Source organism: Numida meleagris, chromosome 2, assembly GCF_002078875.1.
Source record: "Numida meleagris isolate 19003 breed g44 Domestic line chromosome 2, NumMel1.0, whole genome shotgun sequence".
NCBI lineage: Eukaryota > Metazoa > Chordata > Aves > Galliformes > Numididae > Numida > Numida meleagris.
Genome location: NC_034410.1, coordinates 40,040,437 through 40,064,885, shown reverse-complemented (window position 1 = coordinate 40,064,885; position 24,449 = coordinate 40,040,437). Strand labels below are relative to the sequence as shown.

General features: G+C 38.7%; 1 protein-coding gene across 2 annotated transcripts in view; it reads left to right on the top strand.

The window, feature by feature from the left end:
* Positions 3,496-24,449, top strand: part of GADL1 (glutamate decarboxylase like 1) — a 163,630-nt gene continuing 142,676 nt past the window's right edge. The window contains exon 1 of one of the 2 annotated variants that reach the window (XM_021387863.1): positions 3,496-3,685. The gene's annotated coding sequence lies outside the window, so the exon portion shown is untranslated. The remainder of the gene's footprint in view (positions 3,686-24,449) is intronic. The other variant, XM_021387862.1, reaches the window with a different exon arrangement.

Here is a 24,449-nt window from a genome sequence, read left to right as displayed (position 1 = left end):
CATAGAGGTTACTCTCATTCACTGGGATTACGTCATTATGGCTTTATTACTGTGGCAACTGGATTTAATCTAAAAGGGGTTAGTCAAAATGTGGATCAGTTGCATCAGTTCTTTCAGAGTGCCTAGGCAGACTCTAATGTGAAATGAATCACTGTGGAGTTTTAGCTAACTAGTGATGAGGGATCATCAAAGCCTTGTGATTATATGGGGTTAGAGGCATTCTGCCTGTCTTCTCCCACAGCCACTGGCTGATGGTTTTTTTTTTGACTGGTTGGAGAGTATATGGTAATGTTCAGGTAGCACAGCATCTCCCCAGTCAGTGGCTGAGTGGGTCATATACTTGCTCTGAAGCTGTGAACCATGTCATTAGTTGTGCTTTGAGCATCAGCTCACTGGCTTCATGATGTGATAGACAGAGGAATGCAGGCTAGGTCCAACATGAAACAAGAAGCTACTGTGATGAATGGATTTGAGCTAACTTTCCTGCTAATTTGGTGTTGATACAGTTCAAATGAATTGAGGCACTTTGTAGCAGATTATGAGCTGGAATCATACGCTGTTCAGATGCTGGTTAAAACCTGCCACAACTTTTTTTTTCCCTCTGAAGTGCTTTAGTGAGATGGCAATTATGTGCACAGCCCCCACTGAGATATTTCTCCTCCTAGGACAAAATGACCACTGTGCCATTTCCCGTTTTCCTGAGTTTTGCTTTAGAATCTGCACCCCCCCCCCCCCCCCCGTCCTTCCTTCTGGAGGCCAGGCAGGCCATTGGAATGGATTTGGTTACCCTGTCCCAAGCTGCTGCTCTCTTCCCGAGTTAGATATTTCCTATGGAAAGGGTCTGAGTTCCAGCTGTGCTCAGTCCTGCTTGCTGGTGTTGGTGGAGATGCAAGGTGGAGAGAGTGGCAGCCCTTTCCTGAGGGAGCTGGGACAGTGAGAAGCGTGGAGATGTGAGTTCTCCCTGAACCACAAGCAGCTTTCTCTTTCCAAAACAATATTTGCAGTTGAAAACTGCAGGCGATATCTGGGATGAGATGGAAATAGTAAGGCTGTTCTTCACCTGTTTCTGAAGCAAGGTTGTAATACACGACTGATAAATATCACCCCAAAATGAACAACTGCAGCAGACCTAACAATTTCCCTCCTCCTCCTTTTTTAGAATATCTTACCACTTGCGTTTTTGTCACTTACTCAGATTTTCTCTAATCTAATAATAATTTCTGTTCTAAGGAGTCCTGCAAAATAATCAATATATTTGACCTCCCTTTAGGTGATAGCTGGAAGATATTTGAAAATACTGATCAAGCTTATACCAGAATCATCTCCAGATCATGGATCAGGGCCCAAAAGCTACCTGAAAACTTCTTCCTCAGAATATCTGTCCTGTGTTTCTCTCAGCTACTCTAGGAGGAACCACCCAGGTAGAAAACCAATGCTAACATGAGTGACAGAGAAAAAAGTTCTATGTTTTCCTCCATTTGTAATCCATTTTCAGTATTTTCAGTATGCCAGTTCAGCTGCTAAAATTATCCGAGCGGTGAAACCTCCACCCAGCCATCAGCTAAAAGCCTCTTGAGCAACACAATATCTGTCAAGCCTGCTTGATTTAGTATATTGTATTTAGTGAGCACATGGCCTACTCTTTAGACCACTGAAGGTGATTAATTTTTTTGCAATGGAACTTTATTGGATAAGATCACATAATTATTTAATGAGGTTTAGCTCTGGAGATGCTGGCCTGTATCTGAAATGTGCTCCTTAAACTGTTCCATCTAGATCTGCAAGCTCAGACAATTAAGATGAAAGTAGGTTCATGTGCACTGGAAAACTCAAGAATTTGAAGTAATTAATGTAATTAAAGTGGATTAGTTAAATAGGATTAATTCCAGACCTCTTCCCAAAGCGAATTAGACTAAACCAAGCTAAGACCGCTTTGATTCTGAGTAAAAGAATGTACTTGCCAGCTTAATGTAGTTTAACTGATCTTCTTAAAAAGTGAATTTGGATCAGTTTTCCTGAATGTCTTCCCGTACCTAGTTCCTCTGGATTAAAACAAAAATGGCTTCAACTTTGCTTGCTTTAGGACCTAGTTGAATATGTTACTCAAGATTGGAGTCTATGATTAGTACTCGCAAAATAGTGTTTGCATGGTACTCAGGAAAAAGTGTCTGCATCAATAGATCTTTATGGAACTTTATGTACTTTTATGTGCTAAACTGAACCAGTTCATGCTTATGCATCTTCTACATTTTCAGTGTTTACACCTTAGATGCCTACAGAGTAACAAAGGCGTCTCAATTTACCAGCAAACTGGACAGAAGACTGGTATAAAGGCAGGCATCGATATATAAGGTGTGTTGCTATTGTTCAAGGATCAGAGTTCTCTTGGGTTATATTCTGCTTCATAATGTGAATTTCTGCTGTTTAAGGTTAGCAGGTGAGTTATACATTAAGCCCTGCTGAGCGCTGAATTACTGGGAAACTTCTGAACCTCTGCTCAGTGTCTGCTCTTTGACCTGCTGGCTGCCCAGGTGGATGGCTCAGACTGTATCTGGCTCCATGGCTTATTGGTGAGAGTTGCAGAACCTTTGTCTCCTGCAGATTCACTCTAGAGTGTGGATTTTCCACTTCTTGTTGATTTGATGCTGTTTGAGACAAAGTACTAGGAACCTGCTAGGGCTTTGTCTAGCTATGGTGATGGTTTAAAAAGTTACACTGCTGTTTCCACTGTGATGATTTTTTTTTACCTCAGGTCCATCATCTAAAGGTAGTTGTCTCACTTTAAACAGGAGTTGCATATATTAGGCAGGAAGGTTAAAATTGTTTATGCTTTGCTGAAGTAGTGTATAGTGTATCTCAAGCAATACTTATTGTGGGAAAACATTTGCATGGTACTGTTTACTGACTAGAGCCCAGGTCTGTAGTATATCAAAGGCAGTATCAAAAAACAACCATAAATAGATAAGTTCCTGCAAAGTGGAGCTCAAATTCAGCACCTGGTAGCATCAAAGGCAAAATGGCCACTGATTTTTGGTTGGACAGTGTGTACTCTTAGCAGTTTGTCTGTGTGCTGTCACTTACAATATCAGTGCCTACACAGTCCCTTTGATCTTTCTGACTTTGGGACTTGCCACATGAAGAAGTCATGATTCCTGTCAGATGAATTAAAATGCACAACTATACTGCTGTTTTTTTAAGACCTACTAAGCTATGATTCACAAAAGCATCCTAAAACTGTCCTTGATTTATTTACTTTTATCTCCATTACCTGAAATGGATTAGCTTTGATTGTAAGGGGGCTTGAAAGGGTAAGAATGATACCTTCCTTATGAAAATTTTTGAGAGAACAGGTAATGGCAGGGGTATTTGAGCCAGTCAGTCTCAGAAGCTATATGGGCATATTTCCAATGAAGTGCCAGAGCTAATGTGTAAATTTGAAACAGCTTCTTGACCTGAGCTCATCAGAACACAGCTCCGTGTTGTGCCACTTAGGTTTACTGCCTAGAGATTCTGTCCATTACTCTGCTGCAGGCTGTAGATAGGCTTGAAAGATGTACCTGAGCTACCTACTAGATGTGGAGGTATTTTTCAGTAGAGGTTTTTGAAGATGGGGATGGCCTTATCTTCAGTAACACCATGACTTCTTTGCATCACTCAGGTAGTGGAAAATGAACTTAGAACAGAGGTAAGTTTACAACTACATAAATTCTATATTACTGGTGGTACAGGCAGGCTGAATGAATGAAATAGAAAATGAAATATTTTCTATGCAGTGCATGTTAAACAAATAGGATTTCATAATTCCCACTTAACAGAAAATCTAAACAACTATTTTCTTCTAGATCTATGGTTTTCTTTTTTAATGTTACTTTGTTTGAAAGGAGAAAGTAAGTATCAAAACATAAAAAGTTTTCTTCCTTGACGACAGGTTATGCTTTTGCCAAGAGGATAGCAATGCAATTTAAACATCGAACTGTGGTCATTTTCCCCAGCTGATTTGATCTGATCTGTCGCTAAATCCCTACACTTTGTCATATAATAAGCTCACAGTCTTTGATTGCCACTGACACCAACACAGGAGCACTGATCAGAAAAAATCTTCCTTTGATTTCTCTGGATGGTGGATCAGATGCAGCAGAGAAAAGGAAGGAGCTGAGGGGGGAAAAAAAAAAAAGAAAAACAGAGGAAACTTTTGATTTCTGCCCACGAAGAAATTCTTTAGAACTATAGGCAACAGTCCTTTTTCTCTTCCTAGAGTGAGGAAAACCTTTCTATATGCAACACCTGCAAATCACAGAATAATATGAGATGTCTTAAAAAAAATCAACGCTTACATGGTGGTATGTGACTTCCAGTAGATATTTTTGCTCTGTCGTACTCCACAGATATACAAATGCAGCCACTTTTTCCTTTTTTTTTTTTTTTCAGAAAAAAGAGCATAAAGCTCTGATTTTTCCCAGATCTCTTCAAACTCAAACTTAGTGCTTATCGGCTTTGTGTTCAGTTCAACTAGCTCTAAAAATATTTAAACTTTCAGATGCCTCTTGAGTCAAAGACTCCATTCATAACACATGACTATAGGTATACAGGCATGTTCCTGGAGTGCAAATGCTGTATACTTTCTGGTATCTCCTTCCTGAGATCAAAGGTTTGCACATCACGAGAGCTCTGTCCCAGATTTTTGCTGTTCTTTTGAGCTACTGTTATGATATGGACAAACGATTCCTTTATATTCAGCAGTGTGGATGCTCTGTTATATCATACGCTTCTCAAGCATTGAGAATATTCAGAGGTTTTAAAGGATTCCACACTTACCCCGAGATCTTACTCTTTCGTAGTTGTTGCTTGCATATGTCCTGAGCTCACAGTATATTTGTATGTCAGTATAGGTGTAACAGACTTCAGATGCCTCAGCCATCTGCAAACCTGAGCAAGGTTTTCAGACTCAATCTATGTATATTTAGAGAAGAATTGTGTATAGTTCTAAGCTGCATTTTCAAATAGAAATCTTCCCTCGATTTATGAATTTGAGCTAGAACTCTACATGTTGCCTATCATATCTACCACTTATCTTGGTCATGGGAACAGCGCAGTTAGGGCTATTCTAAAGTAACTGTTTTCACGTCAGTAGCAGGGCTGGAGTGGGAAAGGACAGAAGTGGAAGCCAAGGTATTTTAGGAAGTTTCTTGTTCATTTAAAATAAAAAGTACAGAAATTAGACAAAGCAACCAGTGCCAAATGCAATGTAGCACCTATGAAACACTTAATTACAGAGGAAAGTTATGTGTTCCAATTGACAGAGTAATCCGTACTCTAATTTACTTGTCTTACAACTCATTACATCTGAGATATTGATTTTCCAGTAGATGCCTTCAGTGGATAAATAAGTGTATTTTCTCAGGGACCTTGTTTTGAGTCTGATCTGTGAACCTCTGTCAAGTGAGCATGGAAAGCTCAAACTTCTCTATTGGGTGATGTCTGTAGAATAATCAGAGCAGACATTGTTCAATAATGCTAGTAACTTGTAAATAAAGGGCAGATAGAAATGAGTCAGATAGAATTGTGTTGCTTTTGAGACTTAAAAGATGATGCTCTAGCAGGAAGCAGAAGTGAGCAGTGATTAGATTTTAGTTATGGACCTTGACTTTTAGGCTTTAATAACATTTTTACTTCAGTTATGCTCTTTAAACTTAGTACAATGAGCCAAAGAGATGAGGAGAACCTGGAGTTGTTAAACCTTGTCCTGATGCTTCATAAAAAGTTGAGTATCTTCAAAGTATGCTTCAGTTCCTAAAGTAGTAGCTCCATCATGGGTGAGATAACTGCTAACTTTGGTTGAGGAATCATGAGATATTTATGTAATTTATGCATATAAGATTTATCTGAAGCACTAGAATTCCAGAAGATATTTCAATGTCATATTTGTCAGAATTTTCAGCATTTGCAACTCTTGCACTGATCAGCAAAAGTTATTTGTGCTCAGCAATTCAAAGCAACCAGAACTTAATTGATGAATATCATGCTTCCACTATGTCCTCTTAAACAAATAATTCCCTGGAATATTGTCTTTGTCGGTCTACTTCCTAATAATATGCTCCCTGCAAGTACTGGAAGGCCACAATGAGGTCTTCCCAGAGCCTTTCCTTCTCCAGACTGAACAAGCCCAACTTCCTCAACCTTTCTTCATAGGAGAGGTACTCCAGCCCTCCGATCATCTTTGTGGCCCTTCTCTGGACCTGGTCCAACAGTGTCCTTTTTGTGCTAGGGATCACAACATGTTGGCTAGAGAGTCAACAGAAAAATTATACTCGGTCTTCTCTTTAAACCTGCTGAATATCCTGTAGAAATACAGTTTCATCTGTTATATCTTTCATCAGTTTTAAAAATTCCTTCTGTTCTAATGTGTTTCATTCTTACCTAGGAACTCATCATTCTATTTTCTATGCATCATTTTATAGATCAGTCATTCTCAATTTTTTTTCTTTCCCAACAGAAATAATAATCTTTCTGTTTTTAATCTTTCCCTGTATGGGAATATTTCTGTGCCTTCAATCATTTTTATTGCCCTTTGCTGCCCCTTTCTATTTATACTTTTTTTTTGTGAAATTGGATGAGCAGAATTGTTATATGATAGTACCACTTTTTTGTCTTTTCTTTTTAATGTAATGGCACTATGATATTTTCTGGATTGCTTGTTATCTGTTCTTTAATGAAGGCTAAAAAGCTATTCAGTGTTTTTATACTGCCAGTGGGCACTGTCCTTCTCAGAAAGATGTTTAATTCCCTTTTTTCTAAATTGTTATTGGGTATGGGCCATCAGAGTATACAAGCAGTTCACCTTGTTCCTTCCATTCAACTTCACTTAAGATGCATTTGCTATTATGTTATTCAGCTCCCTAATTACATCAGGTTCCTTAGTCACTGATCATTCTTTAGGCCATGTGAGTTGGCAAGAAAATAAACAGGTCCTCCTTCCCGTCAAAAGAGATTTATGACACAGTGAAGGCAAACAATTTTGGATCACATGCATTTTATCCTATCTCTCTTCAATCTTATTCACATGAGAAGATGCCTGCCTCTGGAGTGCCATTTCTTTTCAATGGATGTGATCACTTATAGGGTTGAACACAGAGAATAGTGTGCAGCTGTGGAGCCCAAGTTATTCTAGTCCTATCAATTATTCTCTGAGTACATGCAACTTTTTTTCTCCACCTGATTTTCTGTGGCAGTTTCAAATTGTTTCACCAACATTTACTTTTTAAGCAGATCTTTTCTGAAGATGCTGCCTTAGGGCTAACTGGCACCTGGATTTTATCTATTTTTTCCCTCTGTTTATATCAGTAGGGATATTGTTTAGTCTAGTGGCTGGCAGTCTTCCTGAATTGCTGCTTTAACTTGCCTTAATGCTGACCTGTGCCCATGAACACCTGGTTGCTTCCATTGCTGTGTGGCAATGTGAGCTATCTAGCATCTGAATTTGATAATCCCAGTGTGTGAAAAGGCCTCCCATTCAGAGGAAGCTTTGCCCCTTGAAAATGAAGGCATAGTCAGACGACTATTGTATACTCCTAGTACCTAATTTCCACAACATCCCAAGCAATGTGATGTTGCCCTAAAGCACAACAACCAGAATATAATTCAACTAATAACAGTCCCTATTTTAGGAGCTTTAGTTCATGGCTTCGGGATATATGTATTTTCGCCTGGACACTTGCTTTCACATAGTGTGTAGGCTTAAGTAAAGCTAATAATTTGAGAGCAGATAAATTTATATTTAGAGAAAAGTTTGTAACTCATTTCAGTGATCTTGATTAGAAAAACTTAGTTGTCTTTCAGCCAAGTACTTGTATTTTGTTTTTCACTTACAAGTATTCTTTTTCATTTTATACATTATCATGTAAAATTAACCTGTATGCCTATGTGTAATAGACTGACTGGAATGCTAATGAGGGGAACATTGCTGAAAAGCCTCTCATTCTGATATTTGTGTGTTCAGTGTCAATGTTGCTTGGCGCCATGACAATCCTTTTTTTTTATTCATTCACTTCTTGAATTGCCTAGCTACTATATTTCAGCAGGATGTGGAAATGTAATGTATCATTAAAAGATTGCTTAAAGATTTTTCTCGATGGGATTTTTTTTCCTCATATTTCCAAGTCTTTCAGAATTTAAACTTGTGTCTGTACCAGTTTCAGCTGTTTTCTTTGGTAGTAACAGTAAAAAGCCCCTAAATGTCTGTACTTTTAATAACAGAAGGAATGTCTGCTACTATGTCTTTATACTTTGCCCAGTAGACTCCGATATTTGTTCTTTTTTTTTTTTTTTTTTTTTTTTGCATTCATGACCTCAGATCTTGATTATTCTGAACTTCCTTTTATGCAGTACGAAGTAGTTTATGTTCTTCTCATTTACACATGCCAAGATTTTGGCACTTCATGAAGTTCCTCCTTTCTAGTCTCGACTCCCTCTCTTTCAGTAAAATCTCAACTCGCAACCTCATGTGTTGTTTCCTCAACTAGATGGAGGATGATCATGACCCAGTCCCAGAAATGCTATTTTTGATCTTCAAACAGTGAAACTAATAAATTAAATAACGTTCTTCCCATATCAAAGCCAAAGGAAGGCTTAGTAGTCTTTTTTTTCCCCTGAAATTGTCTTATTCCTTGAATCCACAGACATTTTTATCATGTGTATATGTGGGATATCAGCAAGTCCTGTCCCCAGCCTGCAAGTTTTGGAAGCTTTTAATCAATTCCTTTCCAGAGACCTGCTAACAACTGTTTAACTTAGCATAATTAGATTAATAGGAGTTGCACAGGATCTCTCTTACAGTCTGCACAAGAAAAAGTCTGTGATCTGTTGTCTTGTTATTTCTTATTTCTAGTCCATACATGGTGTCTCTTACTGCTTTTCTACATAAAACATTAGTACAAAGGCTATGACTATAAAGTACAATAGATTTGCCTTGCTGTCTCTGAGACTCTTCAAGTATGTGCTAACAGCACATCTAATATGAATGTATGCGAGATGGAGAAGCGTCTCTCCTGCCTGTGCAGAATGCCTGCGAAGGAAATTAAAATTGAGTGGCTGCAGTGCTGAGTATTTGTACCCCTCGTACTCCATGTGCTCAGAAAAGCCTTGCTTTTACTGTCAAGCACTTGTATTTGGTGTGAATTCAGTCAGGAACTAAGTTGTCTCTGGCTCCAGAGCAAGACTAAGCACTGAAGAAAATGGAGGTGAGAGTATATCTGTATTGCATGCTTGCTGTGGTTTAACCCAGCAGGTGGCTCAGCATCACTCAGTCGTTCACTCACTCTCCCCCTTCCCAGTGGGGTAGGGGAGAGAATTGGAAAAAAACAATGAAGTAGACATAAAATTATTTACTAAGATAGAGAAAAGGAAAAGGATAATAGTTATGACAATATAGATATGTGAACATATATAACAAGTGATGCACAGACAATTGCTCACCATCCCCCCACTGATGCCCAGCTAGCCCCTGAGCAGCAGCAGAGAGCCAGAGGAATTCCCTGTCCCTTTAAAACTCCTTCCGCATGCTGCCATATGGTATGGAATATCCCTTTGGCCAGTTTAAGTCAGCTGTCCTAATTCTGTTCCCTGCCAGCTCCTTGGGCCTTGGCTCTGTACAACACTGCTTAGTGGTAACAATAAACATCAGTGTGTTATCAACATTATTTTTCTCCTAGAACCAAAACATGGCATCATACCAGACACTCAGAAGAAAACAATTCTGTCTCAGCTGAAACTAAGACAATGTTGTATTTGTGTGTAAAATTAGAGTGGCTGGAGTGAAAGGTTATCGTGCATTGCTTTGATACCCTAGCTAGTTCTGTACAGTGCAGTATTACACAGTGCACGTGCAGGGCAATGCAGACATTGGCTGAACAGCAAAATGGTCTGAGGAGAGCAGACAGCAAAACCAGTGATACGTGCCCAAATATGAAACTGCACACCAGGTGTATGGTGGAAATTGCACAGACACCTGAAAGAAAGGCACAGTCAGAGCTATTTGCATAATTGCGTTCATAATATTCTCATAGCACACACACAAAAAAGTTAAAATGGAACTGGAATGATTAGTAAATGACTTGAGCATATTGCTTGTGCTTGAATGTTAATATTCTTCCTGGTGCCTGGGTTAAATGCATTTAACACCGTAATGCAGAACTTGCTTATTTCAAAGAGATGTGACAAATCATTAGGCACAGTTCTAATCGTTCCTTTGGAGTACTGACACTCAGCAGACTGTGTTGGATTCTAATCCATGTAGATCGTATGCTTTGAATTTTCTTATGCTAATGGACTTTGGTGCTGTTTCTGATGCCTTGCTGGCTTATGTCTAAAGCTTACCCTAACATATCTAAACATGTGTGCCTTTAGCACTGTTCCTCACAGTATCAAATCTACGTATACTTTGGTCTATAGTGTAACTCATCAGAGCACCTGGGGTAGAAGTGCAATGGATGCAGGCACATGCACATGCCTTTCTGAAGTGTCGGTACTCTTAGCTGCATGAAAAAAAAAAACAACAGAGGTTGTAGCAATCCAACAAATTCTGGATATTTTTATATGCCTGCATTTTCTTGCTACTCTGAAATATCCTCTGGGCTTTCAGGTCAGTCCCTGGAATTGCTTTCTTGTAGCTTGTTACTGGTCTCTTGAGCCATTGAATCTTTCCAGCTTATCTCATGTTTAATCTCAGTTGTTTCTGGAGCTAGACCAGCACCTCTGCTATAAAAGAATGTTCCTTGCCTATCTCCATCTCAAAGCTTCCTGTTCATCTCTCTGAGGCTTCTGATGCTACAGACTTACTTGATTTATGACTTGGTTTCTTTGGTAACCTTCCACTGCTCTGAATTCCCTCCTTACAGCAGTTAAGTACTGCATTAAACATTCTCCCTTTGCTTTGTCAGTAGAGAGATGCACGAAGACACAGAGAGCTTTCACCAGGCAATGACTGTCTTTTTATTCTTTTCAAAACACTGCAAAATGTTCTTCTTGGATTTTTAGATGACTTTTTTTTTTTTGGTTGTGTTATCTTTCCTGGATGTTTCTGAACACTGGGTTATTTTCAGTCTTGTGCAGTGCTTAGAAAAGCAATTAATCATACTTGTATGGACACTTAGAAGTTGGACCTTACCCCTTGTAGTCCTATTTACTTCACATGAATACTGCTTGTACATACAGTTAATGGTGTAAGGTGCTTGTGCACACCTGCCAATTCCAACCACTCTGTGCCAGTGTGTGCAATCAAGATTGAACAATGTAGTCAGATGACATAGAGTACAAGTCACTAAGAACACAAGCAACTTTAATTCCTACCATTATTTTCTCAAGAAAGGTCTCTGGTAGTCACAGATCATATTTTATTATATTGTTTTTTTTCCCAAGACTGGCAATGATATGTGAGAAGTCAATGCAATGCCTGGTTATCGGTGAATTCACATTCTTCTGTCTGAAAACATCCTTATGTTCAACAAACTATAAATGTAGTACTCTTGAAGTCCTGCCACATAATTACTTTCACATGCCACTTCACAGGGATATTTCCAAGACTGACACATGTAAAATATAAATGGTCTTGAAATTCCAGTGATGCTTTTTTCAAAGAACTTTTATTCTATTGCTCCTAAAGTGGTTGAGCTGTGTACACAAGTGGAACAAAGTTGTTACACAGGCAATAATTTAGCTTCTCAGGCAACTTCCCCCCACCAATACACATGCACAAACATACCCTACTGGCTCTTTCAGTGATAATTTCCAGTATTTTTCCTTGTTTGAGGTGGGATCAGATACACATGTCAAAACATAGAAATGCATGAAGTTTCTGCTTGCTTCTGCACTTGCTCTGACTTCACTCCTCTCCACCACCCTAGTGCAGAATGAAGCAGGGACAGTGTGGTGTTCAGTCTCATCTCCCCATATCCATATACAGTTGGATGATCTAATTTTAGGCCTGTCAGCTTTTGCAGTGATAAGTTAACAATATAGATCACATATAAGCTGCATCACAATGATTTTAAAATGAGATTTATTCATTTAAAGTGGATGATAAATGATTCTCTTTTATCAGGCTCTTGCAAATAAGATTAAAGCAAGATTATTTTCCTTGAATAAGGGAACAGCTGGCGCAAAGCTAATGTCTCTAGGTCGTACTGTGCTTGCCTGACCTTGTAGAGATGTATAATGACAACAGGGAACATCCAGGTAGTCTTTCTGCTTTTAAAATCCTGTTTATGTATTACAACCAGTTGCTACCTGGAGTACTGAAATGTCATGAGTTAAGTGAGTACTATGACAGGGTTTGGCGGGAACAGGTAGTGGCCCAGAGAGCACAGTCTACCCTGATCTTTTGGAGTATGATACGTACATGGTGAGTCCCTTCCAAAACATGTAATATGATCTGCTCTGTGCTCCTTCAGCACTATAAGAAGACTACAGCATCATACAGAGTACCTTGAGTGTACTTCCCTCATGGTTAGCCCATGGAAACTCAGCCTTGATGTGTGATCCCTCCCTTCCATTTCCTTGAGGGCTGTGTAACAGCCTGTTGGAGTTCTCAGTTTATAATGTGAGACAAGGAATGTATGTTGCATGTCCTCAATATGGCATAAAATGGTGGAGGAGGCCAAATCCACATGAATCTGTCAGCATTACATACATAGAGTGGCTGTTATCTGTTCTCAACTTGCTTCAGAGGGAGCAAGCTGATTCAGTCTGAGGAACCGGGAGAGAACTAATTCCTCCTATTGGTGAGGTCAGTGGATATTTCCATAGATGAATTATCTGAGACAGTAAGATAAAGCTTTTCCCTTTGTTCTTCACTGTATTCAGGCAAAGGTCTTGGCCTTATCACCAGGATGCTCTGGGCAGGAGGTCAGCTGTTTTGAAGAAGGTAGCAAGATTACAAAGGGATGCCCGAGGACTAGATGGGTCAGGGGAGAGCTGGCAATGATGCTAGAGTTTTTTTTGTTTCACTGGCTTTCACACTACCTTGCCTGCCCTTGATTCTTGCAATTGTGGGAAGTGGAAGGGAGGTTTTACAGGTAGACACTGAGAAGAGTCACTTACTTTTCTAATACATCTACACTTTCCTCTGCTGTTTTTGATCAGGGGAGATATCCTCTGGTATATGCATTTGTAGCTTTTCATTTTTTACCCATATTATCTCGATATAAGAAATAGTCATACATTTGACTGCTGAATGAGCTCTGACTGGCATGGTTGCTTTAGGGAAGGAATGGGACTTTGTTATGCAAAGTGCAAGATTTGTAATCTCCTGTTTTGCTTGTGCCACTTCAGGGTCTCTGCTGTAACAGAGAAATCCAGTCCCCAGTGACTGATTTTTCTGCTTCTTCTCAGTCCTCATTTTTCTAAGAATTCCTAGTTATGAATCTGTCTACAAAATCTATAGCTGATGGCATTTTGCCATCTGCCACAACCCTCCATGCTCTAATACAATAACTGTATTCAACTGCAGATTTAAATTGGAAAATGATGTGGAGTAGCAAGTTATTTTGTTTTCTTTCTTCTCATCTCCAATTGCTAGTCTATAATCTACTCTGAACATAGTGATCTGAGCATTCTTTGTTGCTAAAAATAGTTGTCTATTTTAGTTCTGGGTCAAGTCCAGTGTCAAGATAAATAGTGGACTGAAGAGGAAAAATAAATTTCCTGCTCTAGTCTGAGGAGCTGCTCTGTAGATCTCCAATTCATTAAGTGCAGTCATACACACTCTACAAAAGGATGAACAGAAGAATATATGCATTGCTAGATCCTCTAGGTCTGTCAATGGTTCATCAGTTGTCCCCTGTGTACTCACATGTATTACATACGTCGGCTGGAATGCCTAGAGACTGAAGGTTCACTTCAAACAAACTCTCAAGCAAGACCCTGTTGTCCTCTTGCAGTAATATTTTAATATTCATAGCATTATTATTTTCTTTTTGGAGATGAAGGAAACGTAGTTCCCTGTGAAACATATGGAGTTAATGAAACACCTGAAAATATTAGATACTTTGAAATACATTATATATATATAAAATATGTCTCTAAACAGTCTGTGAAAACAGAATAAAATATCCTGCTGTGCTTCTGTAGACACCAAGCACAGAAAAAGTTCAATAGAAATAGTCCATGTTAATCTTCTGTGCTTGAACTCTAAATTCTGATGTTCAGCTCCTCAAAACATTCATGAAACAAGGCATGTAAACTGAGTGACTCTACTTAGCAGACAAAAATCAAAGCCTGAACAACAGAGGAAAAACTTTATCTCTTTTAAAGCACTCTTCAACTGTTCTAGGAAACATCACTACAGGACTGGCCTAGAAAAAAAAAAAAGCAAAGGGGATTTCAGGGTATTCAGTGTCCTTGCAGAGCAGGTAAAAGCTGCTGTTAAGAGGATGCTGAAAATACATTCCTTTAAAAAGGGAAAGAAAACCAACTAATGATTAGCACTCATAAGAATTTGTGAAGGCAGTACTTTATAGATTAGAAATTGAGATTAAAACAAGTAAGTTGTAGATCTAATTTGCTCAGCAGGCTTGATAGAATTCAAATGACTTTCAGGTTGAAAAATGTTTATGTAATACTGATTCATCTTAAAAGTTAAAAGACATGAACTAGTTTGGAGAAAAATTGTGTATGTCTTTATAATTATATCAATATCTATTAATTTCTGAGATGCTTCTTTCTTCAGGAAAGAGAAATACATGGGAATGAAAAGAGCATCTTTACTAGATGAGCCACATCTGAAAGATGGGCTGCAGGACATTACAGAGGGTAGAGAATTCTAGTGTAGGAGAAAAGAGGTGAGACCAAAGGCCTTCAAAAGATATTTTAAAAAGAGCAGTCCTTTCTTCAATTAGTTTTGAGTCTAGCTGTATGAATTAGAATTTCGGCAATGAGCTACTAACAGTGACAGAGAGGAATGCCAGCTGAGTAAGTAAATCTTTGCAGCTTTGTGTGACAGTACAGAAATAGATAGTATCCAACAACTTTGGGGGTGGGACCAAAGGAACAGACTGTAAACAGAATAAATGGTGCAGGTAAATGAACACATTGTGATAATCTCAAAGTATTAATATTCTTTTTCTTGTTTTCTTGTCTTGCATGCGTAAGTGATGTTATAAGTAGTGAAGAGAAAAAAGGGCATATTAAATGGCCAGGAGACAGCAAGAGAATATATATTTACAATGTGATCGGGAAGAACAAAATGGGGCTGTTTAGTGTGATGAAAATGCTATAACACTCCAGGCTTGGAAAGGAGTATGGAAAACTATTAGGAGAAAGACGAGGGGTTGAGGGTTCATAGAGAGCAGCAAAAGTGGAAAAAAATCCTGAAGCTACATGTAAGTACATTAAATTGAAAGAAACATTAAAGGGGGGTGTAACATGAAGTACACGATAGGCAGGCAAAGCAAGCTGAAGGCTGGAAATGAAGTGATGGAATCTTAACTAGTTGTGGGATGGGGCTATGTTCAATAAACTGGTAAGGTATGGTGAGCACATCTTGAGAGCAAAGTAGAGAACTTGCCTCAGTAGCACCAGGAGCAGAAAAAAAACTTGGTAAAGGTCAAAGCAGAGGGTAGGAAACGTTGCTATGTGGAAGATGTGGTCTATGGTTGTCATGATTACATGAACCCGTTTGTTTCTTGTGCTGAGCATGTAATAGTAAATCTTCTGTTATAAATATAATTCTGTTTATATATAGCTATGATCTATCTAGAGGAAAATTGGTATATTTTCTGTTTAATACTGCTACTCCTTTCATGTCAGGCAATTCATTTGTTCAGTTGATTATCAAGTCTGTTATGTTATGTCACCTTGTTTGCCCAGAGATTATAGTACTATTTTGCCATATAAATGTATAAAATACTTCAGTTTTATGCTCAAAATAAATAAGCCTGTGATCAGCTATATAAGTCACAGCAGAAACAAATTTTCTGATAGTAAGTTTGGATTGTGTATGTCAGCTATTTCCAGTGAGAGGGCCATTCAGATGAAAGAAAGTGTTAGTTCACACCAAGTTACAGCTATCCAGAATGGATGCTTTCATTGCTAGGCATACTTCGTGCATCATCTAGTAGTGAAGTAATTAACAAAACATCTTAGCTCTTTAATATCTCTCAAAGCTCATTTCATGGCACAACTAATTTGACAGCTGTCTGAATTACAACAATGTATGCTAATATTATGTTTTCTTAATACTGGAATTAAAGTTTGTCTTCCAGACCAAAATTACTGTTTTGATCCATACTTCACAGCACTATCTTTGGCATCAGTAGTCTGATAAACTGCTCAAAACAATTTACAACGAGTCAGAGCAGATAGAATTTTCTTCACTTTGGATGAATATCAAAAGTGTTTAGAATCAAATCCAACTGCTTCATCTTGCCAGATATTGCTCGGTAGCATAATGTCATTTTGCAGTGACAGACCATAATTTTGTTCGTATTCCAAATGTTGCCCTTTATAGGATATAGAAGTGATGTTTGAGCACTGAAGATCACTTTGCAACTTAGAGTCTAAAACAGTACCATAAACTCACATGACATAGAAAATCCAAGTGAAGGGTTATTTAAGGAATAGTTTCAGAAAATATGGTGTGATCTTATGCTTTTTAGATCCAATTTGTAGCTTATATAAATTCTTATGAAAGAGTCAATCACAGAAATTGAAGGAATGTGACAAAACTCTCAGGTTCCAGATTTTGTTTTCAGGTACTGATAATTCACAAGGAACAAATTTTCTGCAAATACAGTTTATATTAGGTTTCTGAAATGAATCAGCAGAACTCAAAATTATTAAAAATATAAAGGTCATCAGTAATACCAGGGCTGCTCCGAAAGTAATGCCTCCTGTGTTGTTATGTTGGCCCACAATGTCAGAGGCAGATGTTGGTGGTATGGCAGTAGATGGTGAACCTTCCTAGCAACATTACATTACATGTTGTTGCTGTGTGACAGATGGCAGCAGAGGGGCAACCTGACAGAATGGCGTCTGACATGGAAGTGCGTATGAAGCAAAGGTGTGGAATTGAATTCCTTCATGCAGAAAAAATGGCCATTGATGTTTACTGATGCTTGCTGAATACTTTTGGAGACCAAACAGTGGATGTGAGCACAGTGAAAGTTGGACTGTGTGGGCAACATTCTCCTAGCAACAATGCCTTCGTAACAGCTATGATTTTTACAAGTGCAGCATGCAGGCTCTTGTTCATCACTGGTGAAAAAGCATAGCTATTAGGGGGTTACTCTGTTGACAAATATTGTTTTGTAGCTGAGAATTTGCTCTATCAAATAGTGTTGCTGTGGTCTTTGTAACTGTTGTAGTTTCCATGGAAATAAATGAGTGTCATTACTTTCAGAGAAACGTACGTATATGACAATAATCCATTAGGGCATGTTTGAAAAGATGCCTGTGTAGTTCAGCATTAGCCTTTGAATGTTTAGCCATTTTTTGCTTTATGATCATAAAACAGCTATCTAGATTATAACAAGTTATTGAAAAAAGCATCAATCTTCATGAGGATATTTTCTTTAGAGAGCAAAATTTGTATCCAGAAACAGCTTTCCACCTCAAAACAAACAAACAAACAAAAAAAACCCATAACCCAGAAAAAATATAAAATACATTTCTCAGCCACAGCAACAATGCACTTCTGGAATACAAGAATACAAGAACAGAAATAACAGCTGCACCATGCTGGATCTTTACCCTACATCAGCTCTGCCACTGGCCATTGCCATTCTGCCTAGAGCAGAGCATAAGAACAGAAAAAATGATTCACTCACAGTCTGCCTCAGTAACCTGCAGGTAGCTGGTAACCTGCAAGAGCTTTTTGTTGAGCAGCCCTGAGGTTTTCTTCCATAAATCTGTCAACTACTTCATGAACTCAAAATTTTTCAGCGTCTTGTGGTAATAAGTTTTGTGATCGAACTACACGTTAGACACAGGAGTGCCTCTTTTTGCTGTGAAACATTGAGTTTCATTTGAGGTTTCCCATGTTTTACACTGAAAAGAACAATGAACGGCTTCTCTATCCATCTTCTTTGTCAGGCTTTATGGACTTTAGCATGTTGTCCCATAATCAGCTTTTCTGCAGGCTAAACAGTGGTAGCATACTTTTCTTCATATTATGGAAGTCGTTCTATAATCATGATGATCTTTGTTAAGTTATATTTTATTTAAGAAGGAGAAACTAGAAACTTTTAAAATATGCAAGAACCATATACACTGGTATAATAATTTTTCCTCAGAATTATAAAGACAGCTTGCTTCCATTATGTAAAAATAGAAAGATAGCGCATCAGGACTTGGATTTTTGTGTCTGTAAGTATATTTAGGTAAAATATCCTTAGTGTTCTAAGGGAAATTTTCACATAACCAAGAGGACCTAAATATCACTACAACCCAATACCTAGCAAAGATTGCCCTACATTGGAATTGCAGAATGACTGGGATTGGAAGGGGCCTTAAAGATAACCCAGTTCCATCCCCTGTTGTGGGCAGCATTGTCACCACCAGATCAGGCTGCCCAGGGCCCCATCCAACCTGGCCTTGAGCACCTCCAGGAATGAGGCATCCACAACCTCCCTGGGCAACTTGTGCCAGTGCCTTGCCACTCTCTGAGTAAAGAATTTACCCTAACACCTAATCAAATTTCCCCTCTTTTAGTTTAAAGCCATTCCCCCTTGTCCTATCACTATCAGACTGTGTAAAATTCGATCTCCCTCCTGATTATACACTCCCTTCAAGTACTGGAAGGCTGTAATGAGGTCTCCCCACGGCCTTCTCTTCTCCAGACTGAACAAACCCAACTCCCTCAACTTTTCATCACAGGAGAAGTGCTCCAGCCCTCTGACCACTTTCATGACCCTCTGGACCCACTCCAACAGCTCTGTGTCTGACATAGAGGGACACTCTGGGACTGACACGAACAACTGCACCTCTTTTTGAAGAAAAAAGAGTTGCTCAGACCGATCCTGCTCACACCAATAAATTTCCCTTGGATTGAAGCCCAGCATCACACACATGGCAAAACACATGTGAAGTTGTCTGTTCAGTTCTTTCAGATATTTGCATAACAAAAACAAATGTTGTCTGACTGTGACAGTTCGTGCTCTGTAGCAGGCTAACAGCAGAGAGGGTTATGCTCCATGCTAAGGTGGAAATTCCTCATGACAACCTGATAAAGGTTCTTATGTCTCCTCTGCCAAGTCTGGTGGCAGAAAACTATATCTTGCTCTTCGAATATTGTGGAAGTGTTATCAGGTTAAGTAGGATATTCCATTTCAGAAGCAAAAGATGTGTAAGTGAGGCTTTACACTGAGGCAGACTGTGACTTCTCTTTCTGGATCCCTTCCTCACAGCCAAGTGTCTGTTGTGTGTTGACAGATCTCTTCACACTGAAGCATGGACAAGACAAAATCGTTCCCTCCTCTGTAACATCTTCCTTTCATTATCAAGCCCTCAGCAAATAATCAAGTATCCTTAGGCTTTAAGTTGGAGGGAAAAGACAAGAGAGCTGCACTAACATACAGATACAGAGGGTACACATTTATAACACATCCAAACTTAGTCTGTCAACGGGTCTGCAAGAAATAACACCAGACCATGGTGTTCCAGGTTGCAAGGTCAGCCAACAAATATCCTGAGAACTGCTCCTCAATGCAGAAAATCAAAGAGAAAATTAACTAGCATTTTCTCAGCTCCTGTGAGTTGTTCAAAATTGTTTTATGTAGGGACGTACATCATTCCTTCTTGTAAGGAAAATGTATGATGCCAATTTCCTCCCAATACTATACAAACTGAGACAAGAAGCAAGTACCTGGAACTGGATATATATTACTTGGCTGAGCACACTAAGTGCAATAAAATTGAACTGACTCCCAAGAGTATTTTGTATATATTGTATATACCACCTTTAAGTACTTCTCAGTCTTTCTTCCAAGAATTTAATACAAGTTCAAAGCTTTATGGGTCCTAAAAAAAAAGCTAAGGTGGAGATTAGCACTAGGAGAATGTCTTCTAGGGAAAGGAATGTCAAGCTATATTGTAGGATGTTCTCACTCAGATGTCTAACAAATAAGGGCTTATTTGTGGATAAAGCACTGCACTGAAAGTGAGTGTGCTTATGTTCAATCAGCAGCACTGCCATCAGCTTCCTGCAGCACCTAGAGCTCGTCAGTCTTTTATTCAATTCTCGTCAACGAGGACAATAACAGTTAATTTTTCTCCGCTTGTGCATATTTAGAAAGGAAGCTATTTAAAACTCAGACTCTACACTCATGCATATAAAACACCTGTTGGAAAAGAGTTTTGGTCTTGAGTTGATTTAACAAGAGTAATCCTACGTATTTCCTCCAAAAATTCCCCTGTTTTTTGATGGCAAACTCCCAGGACTACAGGGTAGCTACACAATTGCCATGAGAGGCAGGGTAAAAATGCACATAAAAGATGTCCTGAGGTAATATCATTATCAAGAAGTAGTCTTTGCCTTCTCATATTTGTTCTTTTCTGAAGAATAGTCAGCCAATGCTCTTTTCGATCCTAAACAAAAATGAAGAAAATTGTATTTTGAACAGTAATTATGACAAAAACTCTTGCCAGTCAACACAACAGAACAATGAGCAGCATTCAAGATACTGACATATCAGTCTCTCGTATGTAGAAAATGAAATAAATCAGATAAAGTATCTTAGATAGGACTGAAACAAAGTAAGACTGGATTCTTAAAATATGGCTGTTATTTTAAGTATGACTCAGAGGCCTTTTTTTCTCTATGGAAGGCCACATCTCTTTCAAACTTCTGACAAGAGAGATGGTCAAGTGTATATAATCCTGTCACCCACATTTGGAATACTTAGAAAGTTGCCTATATAGACATTCTCTTGTCATCAGCACAAACATGCAGGGCTGTGGAACACATCTGAAATATCAAACAAAAGTAAAAGAGAAAATAGGGAGATACATTATGAAGAAAAATAAAAAATATTTTAAAACAATATACTATATTTTATGGTATAATAATGTCGATGATTTGCAAGAGTTTCCTGAGCTTTTCTACTTTGGTCCCTATGGAAGAGTCTCAGTATTTTGGACAACGTAGAGTGCTGAAATTAAAATGTGTTTGAACAGACATCAGAGAATTCCTGTTCATTAAGTATAGGATAAATGTAAGTTGCTCTGAAAGTAATGCTTCCTCTTTATTTCCATTGAAACCACAACAGATAGAAAGAGAACAATAATGCTGTTTGGCAGAGCAAATTCTCAGCTACAAAACACCATTTTTCAACAACCACCACCGTTAGCTATGTATTTTTGCCAGCCATGAAGAAGAGCCTGCATGCTGTGCTAGTAACAATCTGCACCAGAGGAGGTGACCCACTGTTGCTGTTGTCACCACTGAAATGCACCACCCACCGCCTCACTGTGCTCACATCCACTGTTTGATCTCCATAGACATTTAGCAAGCCTCAACGAATGTCAGTGGGTGCCATTTTTTCTGCATGGAGGAATTCAGTTCCACACCTCTGCTCCATACACTCTTCCATGTCAGATGCCATACTGTCAGGTTGCCCCTCTGCTGCCATCTGTTGCATGATAACAGCATGTAATGGAATATTGGTGGGAAGGTTCAACCTCTACCCCCATACCACCAACATCTGCCTCTGACGTTGTGGGCCAACATAATAAAATAGGAGACATTACTTCCAGAGCAGCTCTCATACAACTGAAATGTCTGCATGCAGGGTTGTCTGTGTCCCCAGACTGAATCTTCCAAGGCACCTAGATGTGTTAGGAATCCAGTTCTTTCTGATGTTCAGGAGAATTTGGCATCTCTTTGTTTGACCTTCTGGAAATCCTTGCCTGAATGCCTGCCTGTGTATGGTGCTCTCTTTACAAATTAGAGTCATATCATTTGGGACACTTGTAAAGGAGCTTGACCAGCTATCTTAACAAGATAAAGGTTTAAGATTAATCTGATGCATGCATCCTGGAATAATGAACATCTCTTCCTAACAGAGATACAGATCTGAATTACGAACACTTTCTTCTTTTGTTTGGGTTTGGTATTCACCTTCACTTTGAGTTTATGTTCTGAAAAGATACTCCAGAAACACCTTTCTCTCTAATGATGAGCTAAATATAGAGGAAAGACTAAATCTTAAATCACTCCCCACAAAACCCAAGCTCTCCCACTGAATATGTTTCTGGATTAAATATCTCTTTTCTACAATCCATTTCCTTCCAGTCCTACTAAGTCTCTTGTAAAAATTCTTAGAGGTACAGCAGCATGATATGCCTACCCATCCCTAATTTTCTGCATGTCCAAAATTGTCAAGGATTTAATTCTGGCAATATCTTTGGAGATCATTTCAGATATAAAATGAATCCTGGTTTACAATCGATTTGACTGAAGCAACCATTTTCTAGGCATCATTATTGTATATAGTAGGAAATAGGTATAACTATTTCCTTAGAATAAAATATCTTGATACCTGTCATAAAAGGCTAAGAGAATACCTTCCTTGCTTCACATCACTTTTAACTGCCTCCATAAATGTTAAGGAATTGCAATAAAACTTGGGAAAATGCTTTCACTGTCTGAGCTTTATTTGACAGTACTAAGGAAATTATCTTGTGCTTAGTGCCAATTGGAATGTTTACACATAAGATATTCTTTAAAACTATATTCTTTTCTTGCCTTTTTTTTTCTTTTTTTTTTCAAGCTTAACAGATCTCTCTCTCTCTCTCTCGCTCTTTTTTATAACAGAAAGATCTTTAAACAGTTCGCTGCCTCCTTGGCATTTCTTCATTCTGCTTTTCATTTCATGTGAAGTCTCCTGGGCTCTGACCAGTTCAAAAAGCAACTTTGTAGTTTTCTATGGTAAATGACTGACAGTATTGGAAACTATGCTCTTTGTCTGACAGACAACTGCATTCACACTGCTAAGCATTTGGACTGAACTTTTACCCTACTGACTTCTTTTTCTCCTCCTCTCAGTGTTGTCTCTTTTGTATTTCCTCCCATGGCAATGTATCTTCTGTTTCTGAATTGGGTGCATTTTGTCTGTGATCCTATATGCAGCTTTGGTGCACAGCTTGGAATCTAATGAAGATTTGCTTTGTGTATGTGCTATTGCATATAATAACCTGAGACATTCACATTGAATGACCAGTGCATGCAGAAATGGAGCTTATTACTCTTTGATAGTTGATCTGATGAATGGTATGGTGTCAGTATTTGCTAGTGAAAAAAAAACCATACTAGTAACGCTACCAGCTTTGTCTAAATTGTAAGCAAAATGGCTGAAATATAACTACAGCTGGAGCTTGAATAGTTCTTTTGTTAGTCTGTGTCAAAATTGTGTCATGTTGATGAGATGGTTTGGAAATTTTTGATATGCTCTCAATACATTTGTAGCATCTCACTTAGAGAGCTGTGACTAGGTCTCATTAAGTTCACATGCTTAAAATTGCCCAGGTGCTCAGGTGCTGCCAGTCTAAAAGCAGCGTCATTCAGCTGCTGGATCTCATGGCCCACTTCTTCCTTGGAAGAGGTGGGGAACAGCTGTTTGGGCAGTGTGTTTCACTCTGCTTGTCAGCCATCTGTACCAGCCCAGGGCTAGAATCTGAACTGCTGCATCTATCTCCCTAGGAAAAGAGGGGGCACAATACGTGTGTTCTTCATGTATGCTTGTCTGCAACTCATTGCCAGGAGACACTACAGAGATGTCCTGTCACGTGAATAGGTTTCCTAACTCCGATCTAGCCCCAGTGATTGTCATCTTTGGGCCTCCCAGGTCCAACTAATCAATGTTGATGCTTAATGAAGTAAAGAGGACAGTTCTTTGTCCCATGTGAAAAGTACTGACAACCTCTTGAATAACTAGGAAATGTGAAAAGGTAGGAATCTTCTAAATTAACAGAGGTGATTAAATATACTTTTGTATATATATATAAAATAGTACGAATGTACATGCAATATTTTCATTCCAGTGTGAGAATTTATGGCATTTGAAAGAAATTCTTTTCTCCATATGTCTCTTTTCTACAGCACTCACTTTTGCGATATGTAGGCATTAGAATCTTAAGCATTGTATTCTATCTGTGCAAGTCTTATCTGTGCATCTTGCAAGTGGGTGTATAAGTGTCTTCTGAAAGTTATAATTTGCAGGTCATGTCTTGCTTTGAAACAAGAAGTACTCTAATACCATATTAGATGGTTCAAGTTCAAATACGTAAATCACAGAACAAGATTCCAAGATGCCACAAAGCTACTAAAAACCCAGATTTACTTTGCTTCTATGTATGATTGCCTAAAAACAATCTGTGGGCCAGAAATGTTATATGTGCTCACATTAGATCAGACATAGTTCTAGTGTAGAGTACAGAATGCCTTCAGAGTGCCCGCAATATGT